At 39.0% G+C, this 24,388-nt stretch overlaps 1 protein-coding gene across 5 annotated transcripts in view; it reads left to right on the top strand.

Moving 5' to 3' along the window:
- The window catches only part of RERE (arginine-glutamic acid dipeptide repeats), a 408,653-nt gene that overhangs the window by 46,256 nt on the left and 338,009 nt on the right, over nt 1-24,388 (top strand). For 3 of the 5 annotated variants that reach the window (XM_072819771.1, XM_072819779.1, XM_072819774.1), the window contains exon 2: nt 5,907-5,971. The exons of the other annotated variants lie outside the window; for them this stretch is intronic. The gene's annotated coding sequence lies outside the window, so the exon portion shown is untranslated. The remainder of the gene's footprint in view (nt 1-5,906; nt 5,972-24,388) is intronic. 5 annotated transcript variants of the gene reach the window in all.

Below are 24,388 nucleotides of genomic sequence, written 5' to 3' on the forward strand. Positions count from 1 at the left end.
CAGGATATTTTAAACATTGCTTAAAGTTCTGTTTGGACAGCACTGGTATAGGATCTTAACTTAGGAGTCAAGGAAAAAAAAGAGGCACAGAAATGATACTAAAGTATAATGAGTAAACGACGTTTTTATTATTTTCTAGAAGAGATACTGTGTTTTACACTTATTTACTAGAAATAGTTTTTTGCCGTGGTCAGGATTAGAGCACAGAAGTATTCCTCTTAAGTACGTTATGTAAATAGATTTTCCTTTTGGTTATTTCTATCTTTATATTATGGCTGAAAATAATTCTAGAAACATATTCTGTTTATACCTCAGAAAAACCAAGTGCATATAACATTTGGGAGAAAGTCATGCAGACTAAGTGAAGAAAAGGCGTCATTTGACTGATGGGTGCCTCTGTGAGGTTGTGTTCTCCACACTCCAAACAAGCCTGTGATTGTTCCAGCTGGTCCTTCTGTATATCCTGTTTGCTTGTTATTTTGCTATCATTTTTATTTGAACTATTCATTAGGCCTAGTAGGTTCTCGTTCCCCTTTCTTCCGCCACCCATCCTTCCTTTCCATGTCTTACACAGATGACCTCACTTCCTGTTTTATAAAGAAAATAGAAGCCATCAAATTGGAGCTTCTCATTTCTAGCCACTAATGCTACATGTCAGTGATATCCAACTACTTACAGTTACTGGTGTTCAGAATTAAGTCAATGTATTAAAGTTAGAAAGTGTAAAATCCAGTTTTTCTTAAGCCCTAAATTAATTTATAAATCTTATTAGTCTGTTTATGTATCCAGTACATTTTTTATAAAAATATAAGATAAATGATTTCTAGGATAGACTTTGATGTATGTTGATTAATGCAAGTTGAGCAGACTTAATTCCCTTTAAATATCCAGTTCCATATATAAATACAACTAACATTAAGTTGCATTAAAAAATTGAATAAGTAAATGCCTGACTGGGAAAGCTAACAAACTCTTGAAATAAAACATTTTCTAAGTACTTAATGTGACTTCTGTAAATACAATTAAACTTAAAAATACAGTGAATTTCCCTTCACCCAAACATGTTTTGGTTTTGTTTTCCTGTTTTCATAAATGCTTCTCAGTTGTCTAAGCCAGCAACTCTGCAGATCGTGGACACCCACACCCCCTTCTATGTCCAAGTACTGTTTCCTTTTCCCCTTTCTCTTCCTGATCTCATTACTCTGGTTCAGGCCACCATCTCTCTCCTGAGTTTCAATTTTGATGCCAGTGCGCCTGTTCAGATTCTGTGCCTTTCCAGTGTGTTCTTCGCTGTAGTCCTTCTGATCTTTTAATTTCTAATAGCCTTATAGAGATAGAATTTGTATACTGTACTGTTCATTTGAAAGGTATAATTTAGGGACGCGTGGGTGGCTCCATCCATTAATTGTCCGACTGTTGATTTCAGCTCAGTTCATGATCTCAGGGTTCTGGGATCAAGCCCTGCAGGGGACTCCATGCTGAGCTGGGCTCTGAGCTCGGAGAGTCGACCTGTTCCCCTTCCTCTGCTCCTCCCCCTGCTCGTGCTCTCTTTCTCTCTCTCTCAAATAAATAAAATCTTAAAAACAGTAAAATGTACAATTTAGTTATTTTTAGTATGTTCACAGAGTTGTGCAGCCATCACTGTAATCATTTTTAAGACATTTAATCACCTCCAGAAGAAACGCTCTACTCATTGGCAGTCACTCCCCATTTCGTCCCCACCCATCCCCCAGCTGTGAGCAACTACTCATCTACTTTTGTCTCTCTGGATTTGCCTATTCAGAACATTCTGTAAAAAATGGAATCATGCTCTCTTTTATGAGTGCTTTAACTTAGCATGATGTTTTCTTTCTTTTTTTTTTTTTTAAGATTTTATTTATTTATTCATGATAGTCACACAGAGAGAGAGAGAGAGAGAGAGACTGGCAGAGACACAGGCAGAGGGAGAAGCAGGCTCCACGCAGGGAGCCCGACGTGGGACCCGATCCTGGGTCTCCAGGATCACGCCCTGGGCCAAAGGCAGGCGCCAAACCACTGCGCCACCCAGGGATCCCAGCATGATGTTTTCAAGGCTCATCCTCGTTATATAAACATTAGTACTTTATGCCTTTTTATTGTCAAGTAATTGTCCATTGTATGGATAACAGTACCTTTTATTTATTCATACATTAATTGAGGGACATTTGGATTGGCCCCAGTTTTAGGTTGTTAAAAAGCTGCTGTGAACATTGATGTACAAATTTTTGTGTGGACATGCTTTTTCTTTTCTTAAGATTTTATTTATTCATGAGAGGCACAGAGAGAGAGGCAGAGACATAGGCAGAGGGAGAAGCAGGCTCCCTGCAAGGAGCCCGATGTGGGACTCGATCCTGGATCCCAGGATCACACCCTGAGCTGAAGGCAGACACTCAATTGCTGAGCCCCAGGCGTCCCCTAAAATTGTTTTGGAATTCTAATTGGACCCAAGGCAGTTGCATGATTATTGTACATGCCTTGCTTTCCGTCATGGTTTTACAGATGACAAGAGAGTAGGATCATAGAAAGAGTGGTGTGTAGCTCTTGCTCTGCTTAGACAGAGGCCAGGCGAAACCTGTGCTCAATCTGCCCTCCAGTGGCTGTTCCCTGTCTGCCCTGGGGTGCTTTTTGACCTGGAAGAGGAAGAGCTAAGATAAGGGGAAGGGAAGCTGGAAACTGGGAAGCACGAGTTGATTAGAAGCCTGGAGCACAGGGTAACAACCTCTGAGGACTGGTGCACTGCAGCAGGTGGCAGAGGTCTGACCTTTAGGTAGCTTGCATGGGAATAAATATATTCGGTCAACTGGTGACCTAGTTCTGCCTTTAGCTCTTGAATTATAGGCCAGATATTCATTTTTCACACTACATGGAACATCTGGTTATAAGGATAGATTTTTTTTTTCCTTTTAGTTTTCAAGGACTCCTTATTTCTGAACTAAAAAAGTAGATTATACCTTATGCTTTTACAAGGTTGTATAAAACAGTGAAAACAGAATCTGGATTTGTTTCTCTGTGATTTTACGGAGATGACTTTACTCATCATTCTCTGTCAGACTATCTAGAAATAGTCTTCCATTTTCATTTTTTACTCCATAACTACTGTAGTATGCAGACGGGAAATCTCGCAGATTGATGTTTCCTCTTCTCAGCTAGCTCTTTCTTTCTTTCTTTCTTTCTTTCTTTCTTTCTTTCTTTCTTTCTTTCTTTCTTTCTTTCTTTCTTCATTTATTTTAGAGAGAGAGAGAGCACACGTGCATGAGTGAGGGAAGGAGCAGAGGGTGAGGGAGAGAGACAAGCAGACTCCCTACTGAGCTCAGAGCCCAAAGCAGGACCAGTCCCATGACCCTGATATGACTGGAGCCGAAACTAAGAGTCTGAGGCTTGATGGACTGAGCCACCCAGGCGCCCCTCTTCTCAGCTTTCTAAACCCCAACTTCCTTGGCCTAGATTTTTGTTGTTTGTGGGGCCATGATAATGTTTTTTACTCTTTTACTCTATGCCCAAGGGTGTAACTTTACTGTACAGGGCTAGATATTAATTATATGTAAAATCCATGGTCCAGGATATTCAAGCATCTTAAACTCCCTGTCTTCATTTATGTGATTTAGTTTTTCCATAAGCCATAGCACTAGGGCCTTGCCATATAGGGAAACAAAAAAGGAGCAGACCTTAGGGCAGAAACATTGATGTTTGGAAGAGAGGTTTTGGGGAAATGAAAAGGATGTTTTAAATAGTAGTCATCTTGATGTATTTAGTGCACTGTCAGAAGAAAGCTCCCTTGAGGCTTCATCCAGAACTACCAAAGCTGGCGCCCAATGAAGTGACAGTTCCTGGCCTCAGTGAATAGAAGATTAGATATTGCTTGACTTAGTTGACAGACTTTTTTTTTGTCTCCAAATAAAATAAGCACCTTTCCTTGCCTATTCTAGGAACCAGATAAAACTTCTAAAGAGCTGGTTTGATGGAAATCATGATTATGATTCCAGAATTCACAGATATGTTTGTATGTTTCTAAAAAATTAAGTAAATGGATACAAGTCCTGTTGCTAACAAAACTAGTGTTGCATCCAGAAAGTTAATTTAGAAATAATTGAATACCTACAATGTGCACTGTATTCATACCAGAATCTGTAGGAGACTCTGAGATGAATCAGACCTTGGTCCTGCTGCTGTGGAGCTTGTCCTTCAGTAAGGAGGTGATGCATGTATGTGATGTAATGTAAATACAGGAGGTCAAGGGCTGTCAGGTTTAGAGGGGGGAAAGCAATAACTTCTGTCGAGGGAAAGGGAATTAGACAAGGTGGCATGGAGAAAGAAGTATTTGATCTGGTGGCAACTGAGCTTTTTTGAAGGTTTTTCTAGTACAGGAATGACATGTTTGGAGTTTTGCTTTAGGAAAGCTGTTTCTAAGATGTGATCAAAGACAGAGATTTGGAGACTGGGTGAAAAGCCAGGGAAGCCCAGCTTTCTAAGTGGTGGTGGAAACAGAGGGTGTGATAGGTATGAGACTTGCAGAGGTAGAACCACGTGGATTTGACAGTTGTCAGAGCAAGGCATAATCTTTAAAGAGGGATTTTTAGGCATAGGTAATGAGGAGGATGGAAATACTATTAAAGATTTGGGAACACAAGAAGAGGGACTGATTTGAAAAGAGGATAAGAAATACAACTTTTCATTGAGAAATCTGGGTGATTTTTGTCTTTAGGGTGATGGAAGTACTTAAGTAGACCTGGGAAGAAGTCAGGGTTGAAGGTAGAAATACTGAGAATGAGTATTTGAGTATTTGAAGTATTATAGTTGAAGCCTTGAGATTGAATGAAATTGCCAGAGGATTTAGTATCATGTGTCTTTACCAAGAATGTCACATAGCAAAACCCCCAAATCCCCCAGTTTTAGGATAGGAGTGCTCCAGAAGAGGGTGTTGTTGAAAGAACTCAGGCTGTTCCTTAGAGTTTTTATTTCTTTTTGGGACTCTTTCAGTTAGATTCTCGTTTTGGTTGGATAGTAAAGCATACTGGTGATTTTTTTTTTTTTTTTTTTTTTTTAAGATTTTATGTATCTATTCATGAGAGACACAGAAAGAGAGAGGCAGAGGGAGAAGCAGGCCCCACACAGGGAGCCCAATGCGGGACTTGATCTAGGCATTCCGGGATCATGCCCTGAGCTGAAGGCAGATGCCCAACTGCTGAGCCACCGAGGCATCCCAGCATACTGGTTTTGAGCATGAGAGCAGGAAAATAGGGTTTGCTTCCTTGGTCTGCCACCTCTTCCACCACATGTCCTTGTTAGAGTCCTACAACCTCTTTGTGCTTCAGTTTCCTCCCCTATAAAATGGGGATGTAATACCTTTTATAGGGTTGTTTATGAATTATTTAATAATTGAGTGTGATGCTTGAAACCTTGTAAGTGCTCTGTAAACAGTGGCTAACGTTAATGCTAGATTCTTGCTGTCTTCACTGCTTCTGATCTTAAAGGGTGCACTACTTCTCTTTTTGTTTTTATCTATTTTTCCTGTTTCTCTTTTTAAATCTGAATTTGTACAAAATACTTTTTTGTTTTTTGTTTTCACTCAGCATAACTGAGACCAGCTGAATTTTTGCAAAGAATTTTAGTCAGTGTTAATAGAGAATAAAAGGGAATAATTGTTGTAGATTCAAAACCAACATAGAAACAGTCACGCTTCTATTGCCAAAGGCCTATACAACTTGTTATTTGTTCCTGGATTTCCTGCCTCTCTCCCTGATGACCCCCAGCACCCCAGCACTCCACATGGTGGTCACTGCTTTCTATATTAGGGAGCCATCTGCCTTTTACCTCTACCGAATACTCTCCAGATTCATGCTAACAAAGCTGTTTTACTGACCCGGGACCTTTTCTTTTCATTCAACTAGGATTTTGTTTGGCATCTTACTCCAAGCCTGACTTTTCTGGACTGTGGTGATTGACATAAATGATTGTAAGTGATATATATATTTGTCCGCTGTAATATAAATAATAGGCCTAAGTCTCCTTATTTGTGGGGAATATATTTGGAATCATTTCTCAGATAAATCTTCCTTTTCCCATATGGAAAATTGGCCTTAATCAAGTAGAGTTGTACAGTGTAACAGTGCATTGATCATCAGTAAATGTATAATATGAATTAAGAATTATCATCCATGTGTTAGCAGAAAGATTGTTTTTCACATTTGAATTTTGTAGTTGTGAGTGTACTGAATTTGGTAATGTTCTCAGTTCCCTATGGCTCTTTTCCAGCGGAGCCTGAAGGATATATAATTATACACAAGCTGCAATCAAATTAGCAGAGTAACTTAGTTATTGGGATAGAATTGGAACCCAAATATCAATTTATTTTTAAAGATTTTATTTATTTATTCATGAGAGAAACAGAGAGAGAGGCAGACACACAGGCAGAGGGAGAAGCAGGCTTCCTGCAGGGAGCCCAGAGTGGGATGGGGTCCCAGGACCCCGGGTCATGACCCAAGCCGAAGGCAGACACTCAACCACTGAACCACCCAGGTGCCCCCAAATCTCAAGTTTGATTAAAAAAAAATACTAAACCACCTTCTCTGAAGGAAAGATAAAGAATTTTGTAGTCTCTATTCTGGTTTTACTTTCCTTACCTCAGGAAGAATCTAATCTGAAGAGTTTTGTTTTTTTTTCAAGACAGATGGTGGGGCAGGGGCCAATGAGGGAGGTGGGGAGAGAGAGAGAATCTTGAGTGGACTCTATGCCCAGCCCAGCTTGGAGCCTGACGTGGGACTTGAGCTCACCACCCTGAGATCATGACTGGAGCTGAAATCAAGAGTTGGACATTTAACTGACTGAGCCATCTAGGCTTTCCGAATTGAAAAGTTTTAACTCCTATAAAATGCAAAAGTCTTTCACTTTTCCTTTCAGAAACACCACCTATACCCTTAAAATATCAATTCTTAATTTTTCTGAAGATTATTTCAGTGATTTCATGCTTCTATTTGTTTTTTTTTTTTGACAATCTATATTAAATATCTTCTTAGGTAGTACTTTGATGTGTGAGAGAATAATCCCATTTTGTGTCTTTATATGAGTATTAAATATTTACCATCTTTATGATGGGGGGAGGAGTGTCTTTGGTAAATAGAGAATGGTTGGCATTTTGGTTAGACTCCTTTAGAATGAAAGCAAAAGCTGAAGTCCAGCTATTTAGTGTCAGTATCAGCACTTTCTGTCAGTTCTCTCAATCCAATTCCAGAGTTTGATCACCTCCAGGGAGAGTTGAGAATGGGAAAATAGAGACCAGCTTATCCTGTTCCTCATCTTCCCATTGTCTTATATTTGTTCCTCTGTTGTTTACGGAGAATTCTTTTTTTTTTTTTTTTAAGATTTATTTATTCATTCAGAGAGCGAGAGAGAGGCAGAGGGAGAAGCAGGCCCATGCAGGAAGCCCAATGCGGGACTCCATCCCGGGTCCCCAGGATCACACCCCAGGCCGCAGGCGGCACTAAACCGCTGTGCCACCAGGGCTGCCGTTTACGGGGAATTCTATAAACTCCTGGTCCCTTTTGGTGGAGCATCATATTTAATATTAGGTTAGTAATACAGAAGAGAAGTTAAATTTGATAGTCCACGTAGTTCATTCACTTAGTGATAGGTAGAGGGTGAGGATTTACAGTGGAATTTCTTCAGTGTTAATTTTAGAAGAAATTGATTATTTAGTGTGAAGAAGTACTGGAGCAGTAACTTGCTAACCTAGGGAAAAATTATACAGGACAGTGGTTATTAGAAATACACTTTGTGGGGTACCTGGATGGCTTAGTCAGTTGAGCGTTTGCCTTTGGCTCGGGTCATGATCTTGGAGTCTTGGATTCGAGCCCCACATTAGGCTCCCTTAGGAGCTGGGAGCCTGCTGCTCCCTCTCTCTGCTGCTCCTCCTGCTCATGCTCTCTCTCTCTCAAAAAAATAAATAAAGTCTTAAAATAAAATACATTTTGTTTAACAGGAATAGGAAAATGTTTACATTTGACATTTGCCAGTTGTCAACACTGTGTGTGTGTGTGTGTGTGTGTGTGTATGTGTGTGTTTTATGTAGAATGAAAAGTATCTTCATTATCTTTCACCATTGCAAGAGTGAAGAAAACTAAGTGGCTTCTAATAAGGGAATTATTTTTAAATATTCAAGCCCACTGAAATTTAAGAGATTATTTTCAGTGTACATTTTTCTCTTAATGTTAAACTGGTTCTGATCTTCAGAGAGAACTTTGAAAAAGATACACTAGTACAGCATAGCAGACTAATATTTTAGAAAGAATATTACCAGTAATAAAAAGGACAGAATTATGATACTTTGATGCATTAATTTTAATAACTTTTTTTTCACAGCTCTTGAGTCAAGATGAGAAAAGTTAAACAGAAATATGGTTCTCATTTTGATTGTACTGAATTTATTATATGAAGTGTTATCCTTTCTTCAGATGTAGAATCTGGGTTTATGTCCTTTTTGTTTGAAAGAGTGGGTGAGGCTAATTTTTCTGTAGCAGTGGAATTAAATCTTTTTTCACCGATACCATTTAAAGCAATGCCATAGAAAATGCAGGAATTTGATTATAGCAGTCTGGGCGGTAGTTATTCCAGTTCCAAGTGGTCCTCTGCGTTTTTAAAGAACAAATTGTTAGAGATTATCTAATGCTGCTATGAAATACTCACAAAAGTTATATTTTTTCCTTGTCCTATAGTTGCTATAAAATTGATGATTTGGTTCTTTCATTAATATTCTCCTTTACAGTAATACTTTGTTCCAGTTGTCTGGCACAGATTTGGGGTCTTGCATTTTATGAACACATGTCATAAATCCAGCCTAAGATAGATGAACTTATTTTTGCTGATGTGCCTTCCCAGAAAATCTTTTTTGCTCCTCTGCAGGTTGTCAGTTAAGCTGCTTGCTTTTTATGTTTATTTTTTATTTTTTTTTATTTTTTTATTCTTCATACCAATTCCATGTGCCACTTGGGCTACCATTTAGTCTTTATGCTGCTTTAAGTGCTCCCCAGAGACAGATTGTCCATGGGGCTAATGAAGCTTAAACTAAAGGGACCCTCACTTGCATGAGCCCTTTGGGATTTTATATATATAATTATGTAGTCTTATAGAATTTCCTAAAATTGTGTAAACATTAAACCCCACAAAACCTATCTTTTCTAAAATAGAAGACTGTTAGAGGAGATGAAAAAGTAAATGCAGATTTTAGCTTTGTGTTCTAGGTGAAAAGGATATAAATAGAATATTTGGGTTTGTGTGTGATGTCAGATTTAATTTATCATGATAACCATCAGTAGTGCACCAGATGTTTTGACTGTATTTAGCTTCATATTAAATTAAGCATAGCCAGTGGTCTCTGAAGTCCATCTGTACTGCTGCCAAAGGTAGTAGCATAGAAGACAGTGCCTTTCCTGTTATCACTGCTAGCTGCTTTCTTTCTTGCCATGATATTTAGGCTTTTGGATTACTCAGAGAAAAGGTGAGCCTTCATATTTGAACTTTGTATTCTCCAAATTACTGTGCTGGGTGTAGAGGCTTGCATGTTTCTTTTTATCACAAAAGGTGGTCATTTTTAACTTTTTGCTTGTCTACAGACCAGTGGGAACAAATTAAATAAGATTAGTTAGGAGTTTATTGAGGCCTGAAGTGTAGTGAGAGGGAAACCATTACACACAAGTGCCAGCTAAACATAGGTACACCTGAGAAGATTTTTCTACATCTGCTGCTACTAGTCATGGAAAAAACAGTTAACTTACTGGCTTTGTCATATAAATGCACGTGAAGATCTGAAGATCCTTGGTTTTCTTTATACTCAGAAAGACAAGTATTGAAATCACTGAAAAAAACCTTTATATTAATTTAAATGAATACGCTTTGATTTTTACCTGATTCCTATTTCATCAGTGTAGTCAGAGAATGCATGGATCCCCCCCCCCCCCATAAGTGAGGGTAAAACATACATCTGCAGTGTTCTTACATGAGGATCATTAAGATGGCAGACCTTGCAGATCAAACAATTTCCTCCCATACTTGCTCTCATTTTCCCTAGAAAAGCATTTAGACATCTCTGAAATTAGACCTATAAAGTGTGTGGTGACGCTAGAATAAAATATCTTAGAAATTTTATCATAATGTTTTTTTTAAAGTCCTAAATGTCCTCTATTTAACATGGAATTCTTTTGTATTAACCTCCTTTCATATGCTAGCTTTCACCAGACTGCAGAATTGCCTGATCTGACTTTCTAATGTAACTGTAATGAATCTTCTGGGAAGCCAAACGATTGAACACACATACTCTGCAACTCTATTGTAAAATATTCAGTCAGTCCTGTTGATGTTGCTGATTAAAAAAGAAAGAAAAAAAAGAATTGAGGGGGTGGGAGAGAAAAATGAAAAACTCCCTAACATATATTAAGGCTTAAAAGCAAATACATTCTCCTAGGGATTTCAGCCTTTACTAGACATCATGATGTGCAATAATGCCTCGCTTACGTATATTCAGGAACACCTTAATAAAAACATCACATAAATGGAGGCAGAATCAGCTTTGTAAAGCCAGAATTAGAGCATACGATTAAATTCAGTTTTCGACATATTTCTCTGAAAAAGCATATGGAAAAAAACCGGCCCATTTGCACAAGCAGACAAATTGCTCAGGGCATTATGCTTGAGTACCCAGCAGTTAAGTATTTGCTGGGCAATAAATGCAGCACCTATATGCACCAGAGCCCAAATGTCTTTCAAATGTGTGTCCCTTATAAGATACTTGGGGTCTTATTTAACAGCCAGAGAAGTGAGGGGAAGGCTTTTCCATGATATGTTGTTGTAATTGATTTATCCCAGGTATTTCTAATTGTAGCAATATGTGTTTAGCTTATCCATGTGAAAGGAATTGAACCAGAGTTTAATAATTAAGGATTTATTAGTTAAAACTGAATGTTATAATGAGCCAGATGCTACTGCATTGAAACAGCCATTTTCATTAGCATTTTTAAATCAAAGACAATTGAATTTAAATTTGGAGCGTCTTGCTTTTGATGAGTTAATGTTAAAATCTTCTAAAATCCATCAAATATTAGGTAAATTTCCTTTAATTTCAGTGAAAGACAACAGTATACTGAAATATCAAGATAGGTAAGTGAATTAAAGCCTCTGACTTTTAAAAATCTTGTCCTTATTTTGATTATAAAATAATCTTGAAATTCTTGTGAAAAATCATTGCAAAAATGTGCAGATTTGAAGAACGAATTTTACTTTTGACTGGAAAAGATATAAATCATTCGTATGGAAGAGGCAGTGGTGAATGGGAATGGAGATATGTGTTGTTTTTTTTTTTTTTTCTCTTATCACAGAGAAGCATTTTTAATAATAGCTTGAGTGGTTTGATAAAGCATCCAAAGGAAACTCCCAGGAGAAGAAGATTATACTGGAGAGAGAGATCTTTCTCTGAATCATTTACACTAACCTCTTGCTGAAGCACAGCTTGCATTTTTAATGAAGGTTGATTGCATTTCATAAACAGACCTTTAAAAATTAAAATAATATTGATCCTTGTTTAGGTCTATTAAAATAGCATGCTATACATCTCTTTCTAATAGCTCAGGACAGATTATTAATATTTTTAACAGTATATACACAGTTTAATATTTTTTAAAAAAGATTTTATTTGGGAGAGAGAGAGAGAACAGGAAGTGGCGGGAGGGACAGCGGGAGAGGAAGAGAGAGAAGTAGACTCCCCACTGAGCAGGGAGCCCAGTGTGGGGCTTAATGAGGGGCTTGTTGTGTGGGTTGATCCCAGGACCCTGGGATCATGGCCTGAGCCAAAGGCAGGTCCTTAACTGACTGAGCCACCCAGGTGCCCCTCTTTTGACTCTTTATAGTGACTTTTTTTTTGTTATCCATACATGTATCCATATAATATATAAGGCATTGTATACTGTTTTTATAATTCATATAAATGGTGTCATTCTATAAGTATCTTTTTGCAAATTGCCTTTTTCCTTCAGCATCACATTCTTTAGTATTTTTTTTTTTAGTATCACTGCATATCAGTTGCTCGTTATTCTTTCTTTAATGCTCTTCTTTTCTTTGTAGGTCTGAGTTCTAACCAATATCGTTTTCCTCTCTATGAACAACTTACTTTAACACTTCTTGGAAAGTATGCCTACTGGCAACAAAAATTCCCTTAATTTTTGTTTGAGAAATTCTCAATTTGTTTGAGAAATTCTTTATTTCTACTTGACTTTTAAAAGGATAAGGTCATTGGGTACAGAGTTCTAAGATAGTGGAGATTTTTCTTTTGACACTTTCTGTATAGCATGTCATCCTTTTTTTTTTTTTTTTGGTGTTGTAGGATGTTTATTTTTTTAAAAGAATTTATTTATTTGAGAGAGAAAGAGCGCATGCAGGAGGGGTAGAGAGAGAGGAAGAAGCAGACTCCCCGCTCAGTGGGGAACCTGATTCAGGACTCCATCCCAGGATCCCAGAATCATGACCTGAACTGAAGACAGACACTTAACCTACTGAGCCACCCAGGCACCCCTCAGAGTTAAACATTTTATTTCTTTTTAAAAAGATTTTATTTATTCATGAGAGACACAGAGAGAGGGCCAGAGACATAGGCAGAGGGAGAAGTAGGCTCCCTGCGGGGAACCTGATGTAGAATTCTACCCCAGGACCCTGGGATCATGACCTCAGCCAAAGGTAGATGCTCAACCATTGGAGCCATCCAGGCGTCCCACAGTTTAATACTTTGTAATCAGAAGTTTCTTTAAATAGGACTTTGATTAAAATGCTTTTGGAAAATGTTTATCTTTGTTAAGTATTACTTTGAAAACAATCTTTATGTTATGAATGATTTTAAAGTTTGGCACTTTATCTTTTTTATTATTTTTTATTTCTAAGTAATCTCTATACCCAGTGTGGGGCTCCAACACAAAACACTGAGATCAAGAGTCATGCTCAACTGACTGAGCCAGCCAGGTGCCCTTAAAGTTTGGAACTTTAAATTGTTATCATCATAGATTCTCTGGTTTCATGTATATTCCTTTATTTCTCTCAGTCACATTAGTTTCCTACAAGGGGAATGGGTTTATTTGAAACACTGAATGTAGCATAGGAAAAGAGATTGGGTAGCTTTCAAGAAACCTTGGTTCACTTACACTGTTGTGACGAGGGCATCAAATTACCTGTCAGTAGTCCGTGTTTTTACTTTTGAAATCTGTCCCTCTGTGAAAATGGAATATCTATAAAGTTACTGTGAAGTTTTCTGAATTACCACTTTACAGTTGTGTATCATTTTGAAGACTCCTCTCTGAACAAGGATCATAGGGGTTGCTGGAAGTTTAGTGCTTCCCATGTTAATATAACTGGAAGATGGTACTTAGTGTTGTTTTCCTTCTTCTTTTCTAAAAATGAAAATATTCCTAAGTTAAAGATTTAGTATAAGAATATAAACCTGCAAAGCAAGTGCTTCTTTCAGGTAGAAGGACTAGAAATACAAAGCAAAGTCACAGTTCAGTGACTATGACCATCTTTTGGGCGACAGCCAATTTTCTTTTTATTCCCATTTGAACAGTGGCACACTTACAGTGAGTAGGAGCACAGGCTTAGGAGGCAGTCTGCTCAAATTCAGCTCCTGCCCCTTCCACGTATGCTGGCCTCGTGACCTGTGGGCAGGTTATCCTGGTCTCTGCATCGGTTTTCTGTAAAACGGGGTTAATAATAGTAGCCTTTCAAGGGCTGTTGTGAAAATTACATAGGTCACTCCTAGAAGCTATGTAAGTTTTAGCTGTTCTTGTATTATTTGCTTTGGTTTTACTTGTTTTGCAATGGTTAAGGAAAAGTTATTTGGGGGAATATTCTTATAATACAATCAAATGAGGGAATTCATTATAATTTCTTGGACTTAAGTTTTTTTGCTACCTTTGCTTTTTATTTTACTTCTTGTGTTTTGTATATCACTAGATGAGGATGCTGATAATGTAGGTACTTGAATTTTTTATTTATTTATGGTGAGTAAAGCAAAGCTATAGGATTTTATTAAGCAAGGATAGAGAGAAAGCTCTCAGGAGTGAGATGGGTCCCAACATGGTTGCCTACCTGAAATTCTTTTTTTGTAATGAAATGGATCCTAAACTAAAGATTTATTATTATTTTTTTAATTTTTAAATTTTTTTTTTTTTTTTTTAAATTTATGATAGTCACACAGAGAGAGAGAGGCAGAGACATAGGCAGAGGGAGAAGCAGGCTCCATGTACTGGGAGCCCGACGTGGGATTCGATCCCGGGTCTCCAGGATCGCGCCCTGGGCCAAAGGCAGGTGCCAAACCGCTGCGCCACCCAGGGATCCCCTAAACTAAAGATTTAATATAAGAATATAAAACTGCAAAGGAAGGTCTTCTCTGAGGTAGTCTGTGGAGTTAACTCTGATATTCTGTATAGTTTACTAGTTGTTGTAGAAATAAGCACAGTCCTTGGAAATCTTGACAATAAAACCATATGTATTTTACACATTCTTTCACCTGATATTGTAGAGGGGATCAGTAGAGCAAAACTAGTCAGGTTGGCATATGTTTAACTTTGGCATCGTTTAGGAACCCTGGCAGAAACATGGACTTTGCTATTTATTTGAAGATAAAATGACTCCACTATTTTTTAAATTTTTTTAAATTTATTTATGATAGTCACAGAGAGAGAGAGAGAGAGAGAGAGAGAGAAAGAGAGAGAAGCAGAGACACAGGCAGAGGGAGAAGCAGGCTCCATGCACCGGGAGCCCGATGTGGGATTCGATCCTGGGTCTCCAGGATCACGCCCTGGGCCAAAGGCAGGCGCCAAACCGCTGCGCCACCCAGGGATCCCGACTCCACTATTTTTTAATTAAATATTAAATTACATGTGGTCAGGCTGGTTGCTTCTGAAATACTGGGGTGCTAATTTGTGAAGACCTGACAGGGGCAGCACATTGAGACCCATTCTGCTCAGTGAAGTCTCCCCGGCTGATGTGTGGCTTCCCTAGATAGTCTAGGATAGGAGAATTATTTATTCTTACTGTTTTGCCTCTTTATAATGACTGAAGGAGAAGATATTATAGAAAATCAAAGAATCTAATTCTTGTGGAATTCATAGTATTTTATTTGTTTAAGATTTTTAAAAATGTATTTATTCATGAGAGACACAGAGAGGCAGAAACATAGGCAGAGGGAGAAGCAGGTTCCCTGCAGGGAGCCTGGTGTGGAACTTGATCCCAGGACCCCGGGATCACAACCTGAGCTGAAGGCAGATGGTCAACCACTGAACCACCCAGGCATCCCCATAGTATTTTATTAATGTTCTTTCAGAACCCCCCCCCCCCCCCCCCCCCACCGCAAGCCAAATCATGTCTGGTAACCTTTTGTGTATAGTATTACAGAGAATAGTTTCTTTTCCTTGGGAATAGTACTGAACTCAGGCAGAATTAGGAAATGAGTAAAATTTGCTTTGGGGATCATCCCTCCTCCTCCTCCTCTTCTTCTTCTTCTTCTTCTTTTTTTTTTTTTTAAAGATTTTATTTATTCATTCATGAGAGAGAGAGAGAGAGAGAGAAGCAGAGACACAGGCAGAGGGAGAAGCAGGCTCCACGCAGGGAGCCCTACGTGGGACTTGATCCCGGGTCTCCAGGATCACGACCTGGGCTGAAGGCGGCCCTAAACCGCTGAGCCACCCAGGTTGCCCCATCCCTCTTCTTTTTATGTGACCTTCTTACTTCCTCCACAAGCCCAGATACCCTCCCCTCAGAAACCAGCACTTGTCTTCTATCTGCCCTATCATTCCAGTGTTCCATGCAACTGTTTTCCCTATTTCACCTTCTGGAGAATAGACTTTGATGTTAGGTATTCCTGCTATCAGCCATATGAGTGAACGATTACACATTAAAATGTTTTACCCATAATCTTCCCAGAATTATTTGTATAAAAATAAGGCGTAAATAAATAATAGGTAGATGTTATGCTTATTAGTTGCCAGACGCTGTTGCAAATTTCTTGACAGTGGGGTTAAGGACATTTATCATTGTAATAATGCTATAAAGGAGATAACTGTTATTTCTCCATTTTATAGAGGAAACCAAAGAAGAGAGAGTAATTTCAATAAGGTTATGTAGATAGTAAGTGGTAGAGCAGGGATTCAGACCCTGGCAGTCAGGATCCACAGCCTGAATCATAGGCTGAATCGCTGTGCTGTACTACCTCTCTCTCAGTGTGTATGGATTTCCAGTTGGGAGAGTTCCAGGTACTCTACGTGAAATGCCTCTGTGTGTTTGTGTGTGTGTGTGTGCGCACGCGCACGCATAAGGGTAGGAAGAGAGGTACAGAGATTTTTGCCTTCTCTACCCCCTCCTCAAATTCAGGGTGGCCAGTGTTGCCTGAAAATCATCTTTTTAATAATTTGCCTGCTAGTCACAATTCCTTTCTTTCCTGTTCTCCCAAAACTCGGATTAAGAGTATTGATGCAACTCTTGATCTTGGAGTTCTAGGTTTGAGCCTCATGTTGGCTATAGAGGTTACTTAAAAATAAGAACATCTAGGGGCACCTGGGTAGCCTCGTTTGTTAAGTGTCCAGCTCTTAGTTTTAGCTCAGGTCATGATCTCATGGGTCATGGGATGGAGCTCCATGGGCAGGCTCCATGCTCAGTGGGGAGTCTGCTTGAGATTCTCTGCCCCCCACCCCATGCATGTACTCTCTCTCTCAAAAAAAAATTTTTTTTAGATTTATTTGAAAGAGAGATAGCATGAGTAGGGGGAGGAGGGGTAGAGGGAGAGGGAGGAGTAGACACCCCACTGAGCAGGGAGCCTGATGTGGGACTCAGTCCCAGGACCCTGGGATCATGACCTGAGCCAAAGGCAGACACTTAACCAGCTTAGCCACCCAGGTGCCCATCAAAGAAATCTTTAAAAAAAAAAAAATCTTCTAAAAAAAACTGACTGTAATTTTGAGCAAGATACTTAACCCATTCAAAGCATAGTCTCCTTATCTCTAAAATGGGCACAACACTAAGAATACCTACTCTTAGGGAAAGAGCAAAGAAGGAACTGATACAAAGTACTTGGTGTAATTCCTGGCATGTCCTAGGTGTGTTTTTGTTTGTTTTTTTGGTAGTGATAAGGTGGGCAGAGGTGGGGGTGGTGGGTGTTTGTAAACAAGGACTACTTGAATAAGTATCTTTCAGAGTTAATGAGAAATCATCATGATGGGCAAGAGAAGAGCACCTGTTTCAGGAAGTGTCCTAAGGTGTTTCAAGGATTTTGGAGCATCTTGTATTGAAGACAAGATTAATAATTGCTTTTGAAATGGTATGTTCGGTATTACAGTAGTTTGAAGCTATGAAAGACAAACTGTGACTGAAAATCTTATTAACCTGGGAACTTTCCATAGCTGAAAAATATTTTCAGAGAGAATAGGAAAAAAGGCAGATGAATTTTGCACATAGAAATATATATATATTTGGGCAGCCCTGGTGGCTCAGCGGTTTGGTGCCACCTTTGGCCCGGGGTGTCATTCTGGAGACCCGGGATCGAGTTCCAGGTCGGGCTCCCTGTGTGGAGCCTGCTTCTCTTTCTGCCTGTGTCTCTGCCTCTCTCTGTCTCTCTCATGAATAAATAAATAAAATCTTAAAAAAAAAAAAAAAGAAATATATGTATTTTTAAGTCCCATCAAGAGAAGGGGATTCAGAATGTGGAAGAAAAATGATTTTTATATGGTGATAGCACTAGTTTTTCCATTATCCAGTTAAATAATAGTTAAAGTTTGCTTTTGCCATGAACCTAAGATAACAAACATTTCTCCGTATTACAGATGAATGAGAAAACACCTTTTTAGGAAAAGCAATTTTGTAAAATATGTCTTGATTCTTACTCCTGGATTACTTAAGAATTATTTTCTCTAAATAGTTTAAAAGGAGATCTTTAAACTCTTGGGTTAATATCAGAGCTAATATTTGTGACTTTTTTTTTCGTTTAAAAATAAAGGTGGCATTTAAAAAGAAATCTCCCAGGGTGCCCGGCTGGCTCAGTCAGTAGATTGTGAGACTCATAATTTTGGAATTGTGGGTTCGAGCCCCATTTGGGTTAGAGATCAGTTTAAAAAATAATAAAAAGAAACCTCTCAAGATAAATGAGACCTTAGTGTCCTAATTGTTCATAATTCTAAAGCATGTAGTAAGATTCCTCTTTGACAATTAAAATCTTTTTAAAAAAATATTTTATTTATTTATTTATGAGAGACACACAGAGAGAGAGAGAGAGGCAGAGACACAGGAAGAGGGAGAAGCAGGCTCCATGCAGGGAGCCCAATGTGGGACTTGATCCCGGGACTCCGGGATCATGCCCTGTGCTGAAGGCAGGTGCTCAAAGGCTGAGCCACCTAGGCGTCCCTAAAATCTTTATTATTCTTCCTGTTTAATGTAATCCTTAATTCTAAAAACATGGGGAATTACAAACCTTGGCAGATGCTATAGAAAAGGTGTGTGGAAAAGGTATTTCTTCTGCATCCAATTTTCAGGTCCTACCCCCATTTCAAAAGTTTATAGTTTTTTCCTTCTGTTACTGTTCTTTCTTCTGTCTTTTTTTTTTTTTTAATTTTTTTAAATTAAAGTAGGCTCCATGCCCGTTGTGGGGCTTGAACTCACCACTCTTAGATCAAGAGTCCCATGCACTACCGACTGAGCAGCCAGGTGCCTCTTTTCTTCTACTATCTTTACTATCTTTCAGTGTAAATTTAAGATTTTTTTTTTTTTACATATACATGTCTTTATCAGGAACCAAAGGGTTTTAATATAGCATTTTATTATGCACGTATTAGGGAATAGAAATGTGTATATGCATATATTAATCAGAAGCATTTAAATTACTTTTTGAAAAATACTGATTAAATTATTAGTCACTTTTTCAGAAGAATCACAGAGTGGGAAAACCTTGTTGGTAATTGGCATGATATTTCCTCAGTAGTTTTTCTTTCTGTCTACTATGGACAGCTTTTGACAGTTACAGAAGATGTCTGTTAGAATCCAGTCCTCCTGGGAAAATCCCTGGGGTGACTGACTTTGATGGATCCTGGCCATGAATTACACCCACCTGAGTGTTAGAACGAGCTGTGGCATGAAGCCTAGAGAGTTCTGTACCCATCATGTAGTCTCAGTTTGAAGCATTCTCTGCTCTTTTTCTTGGCAGTTTATTCAAAGGAATATTTGCTACATTTACTATTTATTTGGTACCTGCATGGCTTCAGTTGTCAGAAAAACAGTATCCTGAGATTCTGTGTCTAACAACAGTATTTATAGCAACTTCAGGCATTTGATATAAAGAAATGATGTGATTCCTGCAATAGGTAAAATGTATCTTTGTTCCAACTCTGTTTTAAAAAGTGCTATTTATATGTTATAAAAAAATCTGTGATATATAATATGGGCTAGTCAGTGGCAATATGAGTATGTCTGGTGGCTAAAATTAAAAAGTTTTATGGCAAGGGCTGCCTGGGTGGACGGTTGACTGTCCCAATTCTTGTTTTGGCTCAGGGCATGATCTCAGGGCTGTGGGTTTGAGCCCAGTGCTGGCTCTGCTCTCAGCTCCGAATCTGCTTGTCCCTCTCCCTCCCCCTCTGCTCCTCCCCATACTTGTGCTTGCTCTTTCTCTCTCTCTCTCTGTAAAATAAAATCTTTAAAAAAACGTTTTGTGACCAAAAAAGGGGGAAAAGAACCTAGAATTACACAAACTAGAGGCAGAACCCACTAAGGCACCATGTCTCCTTGTAGATGACTAATGCATCCCAGCTAATTAGTGTTTTCTTATTTTGATGCCTGATAGAAAAAAATATTTTTTTTAACCCTTGACTTTTTTGAGGAGGGAATCTTATTTTGAGAGTAGGTATTTTGAAGGCATGAAATGATGTAACATTTTATTTTACTTTAAGATTTTTATTTATTTATTTGAGCAAGCAAAGATGGAAGGGGCTGAGGGGGAAGCCGACTCTCCACTGAGCTCAGCTGGATCCCAGGCTTGGATCCCAGGATCTTGAGATCATGACCTGAGCTGAAGTCAGACTCTTAACCCACTAAGCCATTCGGGCACCCCTGATGTAACATTTTAGAGTTTAATTGGAAATATATATATATCTATAGATATATATATATTTAAAGATTTATTTACCTATTCATGAGAGAGAGAGAGAGAGAGAGAGAGAGAGAGGCAGAAAAGCAGGCTCCCTGCAGAGAGCCCTATGCGACCCCAGACCCTGGGACCATGACCTGAGCCAAAGGCAGGTGCCCAACCGCTGAGCCACCCAGGGGTTCCTTAATTGGAATAATTAGTTCTAAAAAGGACTGGAGTTGGTTTATGTGAAAACTTAAAAAAAAAATTAATTTATCAGTATTATTTGGGAGAAAATTGCACACTGTACCTTTCCTGACCAGAAATCTTAGACATTGGTAGACTGATCTTTACCAATCAACTGCCATAGCAGAGTTACAGAATACCGGATATTAAGGCTAACTTTGGAGTAGGACGGCTGACGGTGATGGTGCACACAGAAGGGAAGCCACTTGCTGGTAAAGATGGAATAGAGATCTGAACCCAGGCAGTTTGATTCCAGAGTCCAGCCCTTAACTGTGACCTGAATAGACCAGAAGCCACTGAAAGAGCCTGGACATTGCTCAGTAAAAGAATGCCTATTGGTCCTTAAAAGACATTGAGCAGGTTTTGTATTGAGGCAGTGCTGCTTGTATCCATAAAGCACTGTACTACCCTGCTCCCTGCCCTCCTCTTCTCTTACTCTGCTGCTGCAGCATTCACTCATTCAGCACATTTTTACTGACTGCCAGGCACAGAACTAAGAATAATAGTCACCCAGTTGCTTTCTAGATGTCCTTACTTTTGGCTCTCTAAAATCCATTCTTAACACAGTGAGAGTGATTTATTTTGTGAAGCATAGATCACGTCATTCTCTTACTTAAATCCCTTTAGGAGTTCCTCATCCCTGTGAGGGTAAAGTCTAGATTTCTTTCAGTGGCCATATACCACCACAGTCTGGCTCTTCCAACTCTCTGATGTAACCTCTGACCACTCTACCCTGCTTTGTTGGTTTCAGTCACATTGTTGTTTGAGGAACTGACAAGCTGACTCTCATTCAAGGTATATTACATTTATTGAAACCCTCAGCCTGGAATGCTCTTCCTTTAGATTTTGCTTTGCTTACTCTGTTTTATAATTTATCTATTTATTTTTTTAAAAAATTGATTTAGTTATTTGAGAGAGAGTGCCAGCATAGGCAGAGCCCGTTGTGTGGGTTGATTTTGGGACTCTGGATTTGCGCCCTAAGCCAAAGGCTCAACCACTGACCACCCAGGCATCCCAATATATTTCAATAGAGGTACAAACAGGAAACTTTGATAGGAACCAAAAGCAAATCCTGATTTTGAGGACCAGACGAATCTTCATCGCAATGGCATTTAAACTGGGCCTTTTCAAAAGTAAGAAGGATATTGTAAGATAGAAAAGAAGGGAATGTACTTGTGGTGGTAGAAAAGTGTGCTGCCAAGACTCAGCAGGTGGACCATGGAAAAGGAAGGGCTGAGGCCAAAAGTTTAATCTTAAAATTAGAGTGCAAGGACTGTAGACTTCATTCAGTGGACAGTGGAATCCAGTAGTTTTTAAGCAGGAGAGTATCTCATCAGACTTCTCTTTGTGGTGATTTAACCAGGTGACCAGAAAGGCTGAACCAGGCCAACAGTGGTATGGTAGAGGAGACAGATTGGAAAACATTTGGGAGATGGAAATGAAAGTACTTGATACCTGGACATGCCAAATATCAGTAAATGAGGAAGTGTAACCATGAAAGTAATTAAAATAGCCTGGGGTAAAGTGGTCAGCATGAGTAGCACACACCTCCTTACTGACCTACTTGACTAGAGGTGGGATAAGCTGCATCAACAGCGCTATTGATGTCAAAGAAAAATCAAATTGTTCTATATGTGGTATCTGTTTATTTGGGTCTAGGTGATTTTGAAGTTTTCATTTTATTTTATTTTAAAAATATTTATGTATTTATTTTAGAGAGAGAGAGAGCACTGTGAGCACAGGGTAGGGGTGGGAGTAGGGGGGGGGGAGAGCAGACCATCCACTGAGCATAGAGCCCAGTGCAGCCCCATCTCACCACTGTGAGATCATGACTTGAGCCAAAACCAAGAGCCGATTGTTCAACTGACTATGCCACCAATGTCCCCATGAAGTTTTCCATTTTAGACCATGGGCATTTTTCTCCATGATTCTGCAATTCTGTTAATTTTTTCTCAACTAGATTCTTTTTTTTTTTAAAAGATTTTATGTATTTATTCATGACAGACACATGCAGAGAGGCAGAGACACAGGCAGAGGAAGAAGTAGGCTCTCTGTGGGGAGCCTGATGCAGAACTCAATCCCAGAACCTTGGGATCATGACCTGAGCTGAAGGCAGACACTCAACCACTGAGCTACCCAGATGCCCCCCCCCCCAACTAGATTCTAAGAGTCTTTAAGTATGGGGATGATGTTTTCTTTCTTTTGTGTTTTACCATGAAACTCTGTATAGAACTGTGCACTTGGCAGACTGAGTATTTGTTAACCAGCATCTCTACTTTTACATTTTCTTGTTTTATTTTACCTTGTTTTATTTTACTGCCTTATTAAAATCTAAATGTGATCCCTTCCTGACCAAATAGATACTGTGAGCTGTTTGATCAGTTCCTTATTCCTATTCTGTTCTAATGGCTATATGGCACACCTGATTGTATAATTTTTTCTATCAAGTTACTTGGTTGAGAGCTTACCCATCAGTTATGTTGCTCTGCTTAAGACTTTTCGTTTTTGGGATCCCTGGGTGGCGCAGCGGTTTAGCGCCTGCCTTTGGCCCAGGGCGCGATCCTGGAGACCCGGGATCGAATCCCACGTCAGGCTCCTGGTGCATGGAGCCTGCTTCTCCCTCTGCCTGTGTCTCTGCCTCTCTCTCTCTCTGTGACTATCATAAATAAATAAAAAAAATTAAAAAAAAAACTTTTCGTTTTTGTTTTAATTTTAAAGATTTCATTTATTTATTTATTTATTTATTTATTTATTTATTTATTTATTTATTTATGAGAGAGAGAGAGAGAGGCAGAGGCAGAGACATAGGCAGAGGGAGAAGCAGGCTTCATGCAGGGAGCCTGATGTGGGACGCGATCCCTGGTCCCCAGGATCAGGCCCTGGATCGAAGGCGGCGCTAAACCGCTGAGCCACCTGGGGTTGCCCTGCACAGGACTTTTTGAAAAGCATTTTAGGATGAAACTACCATGACTTACTATCGTGTTTGTGAAGATTTGTAGTACCAGATGAATTATACTTGAAGAAAATTCTGTTACAAAGGTAAAAAACTGAATTCCCTCTGTAGTTAGTCTGGACCTCATAATGTTATGAGAAGTATGATACAAAATTTGTCTCTTGCCATGTATGAAGCTTAAGTGTTTTCTACAGCAGAGTTTTCTGCAGTGCTGAAACAAGACATAGAATTCTTAGCTTTTTGTTAAAATGTACTCGAGCAGTTACTCAGTGGCAACCTTAGTGATCTTTGGGTGTAACTTGAATAGCAGTTTAATTTCATAAAGTCCTTTAGGCCTTGAGTTAAATTAAAGAGAATTATCTCTCAAATATGTGTCCATTCCCACTTGGAGAGCTTTTCATTTCACAGCCTCCATATTAAGATCAATTTCTGGGACTCTAATTTTCATTCACTTCATCCGTATCCATTGAGTACTTACCGTGTTTCTCACATAGTCTAAGATGTGAGGAGGTAGCAGTGAATAAAACAAACCAATATTTCTTAATTCATTGAAAAACATTCCAGTGGGAGAAAACAGACAATAAACAAAGGAGTGCAGACATGTAGATGGTGATAAGCCCTGTGGGGGAAAATAAAGCAGGAAAGGGGGAAAAGGAGTGTCAGGATTGAGGGAGTGGTAATGATGGGTTTGTTAAGAGTGGTTGGGAAGATGCATTAGAACAAAGAAGTGAGTCATGAAGATGTCTGAGGAGAGACTACTCTCTAGTGGAGTGAATAGCTAGCTCTGAGGCCTTTTTTGAGTTTCATTTTATTGATTGGCTTTCCTTAATGAGGCTATGGAGATATATACAAAGAAACTTTACAGAGAATGAAATATATACATCAGTTGGAATAAAAACAGTTGAAATAATCACATAAACATGTTAGGTGCTTGAATTCTCATCTTGTTTTTTTTTTTTTAATTTTTATTTATTTATGATAGTCACAGAGAGAGAGAGAGAGAGAGGCAGAGACATAGGCAGAGGGAGAAGCAGGCTCCATGC

This window comes from Canis lupus, chromosome 3 (assembly GCF_048164855.1).
Source record: "Canis lupus baileyi chromosome 3, mCanLup2.hap1, whole genome shotgun sequence".
In the NCBI taxonomy this organism is placed as follows: Eukaryota; Metazoa; Chordata; class Mammalia; order Carnivora; family Canidae; genus Canis; species Canis lupus.